The sequence below is a fragment of the Sciurus vulgaris genome, assembly GCF_902686455.1.
Source record: "Sciurus vulgaris genome assembly, chromosome: 8".
NCBI lineage: Eukaryota > Metazoa > Chordata > Mammalia > Rodentia > Sciuridae > Sciurus > Sciurus vulgaris.
Window position 1 is genome coordinate 61,864,105 of NC_136468.1, and position 7,576 is coordinate 61,871,680.

General features: G+C 34.8%; 1 protein-coding gene across 4 annotated transcripts in view; it reads right to left on the minus strand.

Annotated features, from left to right (window-relative positions):
- CD36 (CD36 molecule (CD36 blood group)) overlaps positions 1-4,107 on the minus strand; it is a 74,539-nt gene extending 70,432 nt beyond the window's left edge. The window contains exon 1 of one of the 4 annotated variants that reach the window (XM_079150566.1): positions 3,955-4,107. The gene's annotated coding sequence lies outside the window, so the exon portion shown is untranslated. The remainder of the gene's footprint in view (positions 1-3,954) is intronic. The other 3 variants (XM_079150562.1, XM_079150564.1, XM_079150561.1) reach the window with 3 other exon arrangements.
- Positions 4,108-7,576: the final 3,469 nt, after the last annotated feature.

A 7,576-nucleotide genomic window follows, 5' to 3' on the forward strand; every position in this document is an offset into this window, starting at 1 on the left:
CATGAAAAAAGCGAAGAGAATGAATACCCCAAACAAACCAAGATGGTCCAATAACAATCTACTGACAACAGAGAAGAAATGTTCACGGAGTTTAGAAAGTGCATAATCTGATTTCACTACAAGAAGTGAAAGATCACTTCAGTAAAGAGTTGGAGATTCTGGGGAAAAAAAAAGCAGAAATCCTCAAAATGAAGGAATCAGTGAAACATATTATAAATTCAATGGAAAGCATCACCAATAGAATAGACCATTTGGAAGACAGAACCTCAGGCAATGAAGATAAAATATTTTATACGTAAAATAAAGTTGATCATGCAGAAAAGATGCATGAATCTGTGAATAGAACTTCCAGGAATTAGGGGATAACATGAAAAGATCAAATTTAAGAGTTATTGGGATAGATGAAGGGACAGAGATACAAACCAAAGGAATGCACAATCTTTTCAATGACATAAAATCAGAAAAATTCCCAAACAAACAGATTCAAACTAACGCTTCTCGGAAGAAAAAAAAAAAAAAATTGTGAAGTGATGCTTGCAGATTGGGAGAAAATCTTTACCACATGCACCTCAGATAAAGCATTAATCTCTGGGATATATAAAGAACTCAAAAACCTTAGCACCAAAAACAACAAATAATCCAATTAATAAATGGGCTAAGGAAATGAACAGACTTCACAGAATACAAATCAATCAACATATATATAAAAAAGGTTCACCATCACTAATAGAGAAATGCAAATCAAAACTAAGATTTCATCTCACTCCAATCAGAATGGCAATTATCAAGAATACAAGCAATAATAGGTGTTGGCGAGGATGTGGGGAGAAAAGTACACTCATCCATTGCTGGTGGAAGTGCAAATTGGTGCGACCATTATGGAAAGGGATATGGAGATTCCTCAGAAAATTTGGAATGGAACCACCATTGACCCAACTATTCCACTCTTCGGTTTATACCCAAAGGACTTAAAATCTGCATATTACAGTAATGCAGTCACATCAATGTTTATAACAGCTCAACTCCCAAGAGCTAATCTATAGAACCAACCTCGGTGTCCTTCAACATATGAATGGATAAAGACCATGTGATATATATGATGGTGTATTACTCAGCTTTAAACAAGAATAATATCATGGCATTTGCAGGTAAATAGATGGAGTTGGAGAATATCATACTAAGCAAAATAAAACAATCACAAAAAAAACCAAAGGATGAATGTTTTCTCCAATATAGGGATGCTAATCTGCAATCATGGAGGCAGGTGTTAGGGAAGGACAGAGTTACTTTAGATTAGGTAGAGGGCAGTGAAAGGAGAAAAGGAGGTATAGGGGTAGGCAGGATAGTAGAATGAAACAGACATTATTACCTTATGTACATGTATGACTGCATGACTGATGTGATTCTGCAACATTTACAAGCAGAAAAATGAGAAATTATGCTCCATTTATAACATGACAATGACAGCTAATATGTATTTTTTATTTCCTAAAATTACATTGAGAGAAGTGTAAGATTTATATTTGGAAGATTTAATGACAATGCATGTTAATTAAAATATGAAACTGATAACAATGTTAGAAAACCTGTCCTTATTCTACTTTTAAACTTCACAAGCACTGAAGGACACACAATTCTTTTCTAGTGAGTACACTCTGGAGTCCTTGGAAAATGCAGCCACGCTGTCTCCTACATCCCCTCCACAAGGCTTGCCAATTGTCTGTCATTTCCTCCCATATGACAGTGTTTGTGTGACAAAGGTCTCTGGGTATGTTGCAAAACATCTTCAACTATTTAGTAGGGTACTACCAAGCACCTAATTAAAAGTGGTACTTGGTACTTGTTCTCCACATGGCTTAATTTGTTAGAAGACACAAAATATAATTCACCTACCCTTTTCCACAAAGAAACAATTGGAAAGTCTGCTGTGGAACCTCATCTTAACGTCCTTTGTAAAAGAACAGTTTCTGAGGTTCAGTTGATTTCTGCATTTTTACTTAGAACATCAAAACAGTAAATCTATTTATTAGACTATGTTTTTAATATTCCTGTGCAAGCAAGTATTTCCTTTTCTTGATGCATAGTTCATGGTTTGTGATTCAGAGAGTCATTTTGAATTCGACAGTATTTAGGGTTCTAATCATCTGATATGAAAACTTCTCTGTCCCTTCATCTTCAATCTAGATAACTCCTTTTGGGCCGCAATAAGGTGGTGACACACACACTACAGTTTTCATTCCCATCCTTAAGAAAAAACACAAACAACTGACCATGACATTTTCCCTTTTCATTCATTTTAAATAATTTTTTAATTTCAAAATTTTGTGATTATTTTTCCAAAAATTCTCAGTGCAAAGTTTATTTCATAAATACTAAGAATATCAAATAAAATTCCTTATGTAGCAACAGCAATGAACAATTTGTGCCAAAAGCAAAATGAATCATAGTCACATCAGGATCGTTACATTATACATTTCTTTGCTGTAAATCTTCTCTCTTAAAGTCCTATCCCACAGTCTTAAACACTTTGCCACTGATTCATCAGCACTTTAAAGCCTTTTCTTTTTTGCTTCTTCCTGACAGCATTTCTTCTGAGTTCAGCAGCTTATCTCTTTTCCCAGGTGAAAATTGTTTTATTATCCTCAGGTATTTGTTTTCTTAAACTCTCAGAACAGTTCATTACAAATTTGTCCTTGTCCTCAACAAAAGTATCTGATTCCAAATAATTGGTGTTTGTGTAGTGCATCATTTGAAAACATTTCAGACATTTATCCTTTCCCCTGTCAGAGTAACAGGAGTCTCAGGTGTTTCTCCACACCTCCGCTTGTATTACCGGTATACCCGAGAACAAGGCAGGTTGTCTCTCTCTTCATTTGATCCAAACCTCACCTGAGTTGAGTTGTCTCACAGAGACAGAACAAGGTGTTTGCACATATAAGAATCAGTAAGAATACTTTCCCCAGAATGCACCATGGCACCAAGTAACTATTCTGTAAAAACTAAAAGCCAGTGACCTTCAAAAAGTCAGACAGCCTAAATCATGCTCAGGCTTTGAAAAGTAGCATAGAGAGACAAGGGGAATTGCTATTTTCTGTCAGCAACTGATTTCTCTCTAAATAAGCATACCCTTAAGTTCCCTTTCTGGATAAGTCATTACTCTAGAATTCTTTGCAGTTATTCCTAGTCCTATACAGCATTTATGAACGCACCTTTAAAAAAGTTCTGCTATGTAACAAAATCTTCCACGACCTCACAAATAACATATCTGGTGTGCAATCAGTAAAATTTTCATGCTCACCAATGATGAAAAGATTTCATGTGTGAAAAACTTTTTTTTCCTTCTTGGGAATTAAGAAGATTGTCTTAAGATCCTTTTAATATTTTTATCAGTTGTGACAAGCAGCCAAAAACGTAAAATTTCAGAGTCTCATAAACAAAAGTCATATAACCTCTACTCTGATTTTAAAAGCAGTTTTTCCAACTTGGAAGAGAAAAATCTAATTGGTCAGGACTTAAATATCCTTTTCACAGGATTAATATTATAAAAGGCCTATAAGCAAGTAAACAGGAATTTTCATAAAATATAAAATTAGATAAGGACTCACCAGGTAAATTTAGAGAATACGTAGGAATAAAAAGTTCAACTAAAACTACATAAAATATTTTTGCTACTTTCTGAACAAGAGACATGAAATGTGCAAACGTAAATTTCATAGAATGAATTTAGAGACTTGTGAAAATGTAAAATTTAAAGGTTAACATCAACTTTATGTGGTTGCAAGCTTATAAATACACTAAAAGAAGTATCAAACACTAAATTATTATAGCACATAGCATTTATTTACCTAAAGGCTTTAAACTAATGACTGCTATTTAGTAGATGAAAGTGTATCAACTACAAAGATATTTATAGGCATACTCCTAAACAAAAAAAAAAAAAAAAATTCTGCTCACCAACTTCTAGAAGAGTGTGCTTGCCCAGTCGTAGAACGAGACTGGCTTCAGGGAGAGTGTCGGAGGAGAGGCAGAAAGTAAACACATGATTTCCACAGCACAGCAACTGAGAGCTCAGAGAGGAGGCTCAGGGTCTCCACCATTCATTTATCACGAAGGTTGTCCTAACATCTGAAAGCCATTGACATCCTAAGCATTCCAACACTTCAGGCGCATGCTGAACACAAGATAAATATAGGTCCCTGACACATGAGCCAAATGAAATGAAAGTTAACTCGAAAATCTCACTCAGTTTGTGCCTCAGTTGAGGAAAATAAAACCCTTAATCCTTTTCCTGCTGAAACCTATTATGCCCCTAACAAATAGTCGCAGTGCTTATGAAACATGAAAATTTAAATTACTTGTTAATAATCAATTCGCTTTTCTTTATGATTACCAATTGCTCTGATGGTAGAGACAGGTTCAAGTTCCCTTTCCTGATGGAATACAAAAGCATTATTCACTATTGTAGTGAATATTGAGTATTATTTAGTTAACAAACAGGTTTTTGCTTCAGTCATGGTTACAGGTCGAGTGGGTAAAATATGAAGTCCATCTGGTAAACTTTCTTAGTATTCAATTTCCTATATAGTTTTAGTAGTAATTTAGTAGTAACTGTTTACCTCAATTAATGGGGTGGAATGTGGCATATGTTGCCAGGGTGCTTAGTCTTAAATTATTTCTTTTTTGTTATTATTATTTTTATTTGTTGGTTTTGTAACAGTTGTATAGTGTATTTGATTTCGAATGGATTTTGCTTAGTATTCCTGTTGAACCTATGAATAAGGCTCTTACTCAGTCTGAATAGCTCTGTGATTAAAAAGCTATTACTCTGAAGACATAATGACATTTCTAATAATAAATCACCTGTTAGGATTCATACATGAAAAATCTCTAATTTCATTTTAAAACAAAGTAAACAGAAAAACTAGAAGGGTCGTACTACTCTCTTGATGTGCTGAGGTATTAAATATTTTCAATTTAATGAATCTTTTATAGAATGGCATTAAGGGAAAAATCATGCAGAACTACCACTCTTTAATTGAAACTGTGCTGTACCTACCATCAAAGAAAACAACGATGGTTGTTTCATCAAACCAGTATTTTCATATTTTATTAATGCTTCTCATGCATTGAACATTCTCTGTGTACATCATATCATTTCATTCTCATTTCCTAATCTCAAAAGAACTTTCCAATTCAATCTAATATTTTAATCACATTTTTCAGAAAAGAAAACTGAAAGTAAAAGGATAAATATTGACAGTTGGACACATGGCTAATAAGTAGTTCATGTGTGAGTCTAACCCAGATGATTATGACTTGAGAGTAAGTTTTCTTTTCCATCCTACATTGTAGTTACAGGTTAAAAATAAATTTCATCTGTCCTTTATATGTGTCAGAATTGCCATCCCATGAGCAATTCCCCATCTTCTTTTATTTTTCTATTTAAACAAAGTTAGGGAGAGCATAGAAATGATCCCTATGGAGTATTACCATGACACCAGGAAATTCCCAGAAGCATTTTATATCCCTAACACAAAGAAACGATAGAAGATATGTAAACCAGAATCCTAGGCAGAGATAGCTCTCATCTCTTGAAATTATGTTTTTCAAGCTCTCTTTGCTGGTTTGTAAAGCAGAGTTTGACTTACAAAAGACTGGAGAGGGCTAGTCCTGATGCAGAAAATCAGAGGGTGACAGGGGAGGGATAAATAACCAGGTGGCAAGGTGTTAGTCAAGTCTGGGGCTCAAAGCCAGGGAGTCTTCCATGAGAATTAGAGCCACCTATTCCCAGATAGCAAAGAAAATGTTGCTTTTCATTATAGGAAGAAATGTTTCATGTATGTAAAATATTTCTATTACTTGAACTAAAATCTTGTTAAACAACAACTTTTTATAAATCACTTTATCAACGAAGTCAGAAGACAAATGTTAAAACTTGGGTGAACCCAGCAACACATGAAGCATGGTATAATAGAATGCCTCGGACATTCTAAGCACCATCATCTTTGAATATGGATTATGTCCTATAAGTAAGATGGGAAATCTTGAATTTCTTTTCCATGCATATGTATGCATCATCTTTAAATTTTTCATTCCTTGCTTGTCATCAAGTTATGAAGCTTATGTGTTGAGGTCCAAGGAAGAGTAGTGATGGACTGAGTTAAGTAAATGACATTCTTAACCCAGGGAATCCATCAGAAATTCCTTTCATCAACTCTCTTCAAAACTGAACATGTCATCACAATGTCAGTTAAGTGCAGGAGTCCCCACCACACCCAATTGGTTGTCTCTTTAGTGTTTATGAACTGAAGTTTTGAATGAGGCAGCACTGAGACCTTGTCTGGTTTTTGCCAGACAGTGAGCAATATAACTTTAAGCCATTAAAATTGGATTAACAACTGTGCCACTACTGCCAGCTGTTGCTAGAATGTTTTTCTTAATATATTATTGTGGAACTTCCTATTTCTTTGTGAAATTATTTTCTCAGAACAAGCTACTAAATTCATCTGTTCATATGCAAGGTCACGGTGACACAGGAGTCATAAGAGTGTTCATATTTTCCTCTCCCCATTACTTCCCAACTCCTGTTTCTCCCCTGCCTTCTGCTATCCCTCCTTCAGATGTCATTCTTCAGCCAGCCAGCATCAGCCTGTGCGACTACTGACATTTGATTCATCCTTCAGTATGTCCTGCTCAATGTGCTTAGAATGTTCAAATTAATAGTATGATGCTTTTTAAAATTCCTTCAGATATATTGAAATTTTAAATGAGAGATCAGTCCCTCATTTGTTCATTTCTGCCCATTGTGTACGAGTTAGCAGTGAACTGTTCTTGAACATCTGGCTCTGAACCTAACAGGGAAGGAACAGTTTGTGGCCTTCCAGGGAAAATTGGCATACACTGCTCTACCTACTTGAAAACAATGAGTAGTATTCACTGAAATGCTTGCACATTAACCTTACTAACATATGTCTAGGGAAAACCCATTTGCGAAACACCCTTGAATAATCAACTTTTTTAAAGTTTGTATTTAGGACCTGAAAGCTATCAGGGTGCTCATTTGTACCTGCTTCTGTTAGCCTGCTCTTCTTCCCAGGGGTCACTGTTTTCTATTTTAGCATGGAATAAGCAATTTCACCTAAAAACATCCTTCCTAAGGAACACTTTCAGGAGAGCTATGATAAAAGTTTAATATTAAACTTCTCTGCTTATGTCATTCTCCTCAAATCTATCACGTTTGAAATGCCCTTATTGTAAACATCAGTTTAAGGTGAAGCTTTGATTGTCACTGTCTCTGAAAACTGACTTTAAAGTATAGTGTTCTTGGAGAATGGTAAGAGAGTGAGTGGTTAGGTGTTTTCACCACACAAGTGATAACTATGTGTGTTTATGCAGATGCTAATCATCTAGAACTAGTGATTCATAATGTATATCTACATCAAAATATCATCTTGTATATAACACATTGCAATTTTAACTGATAATTTTTAAAAACTAAATGACGTTTTATGTATTTGAAGAAAGAATACTTTAGAGAATAATGTTATAGGCTTGGAATTAAAAATTGATTAAGATT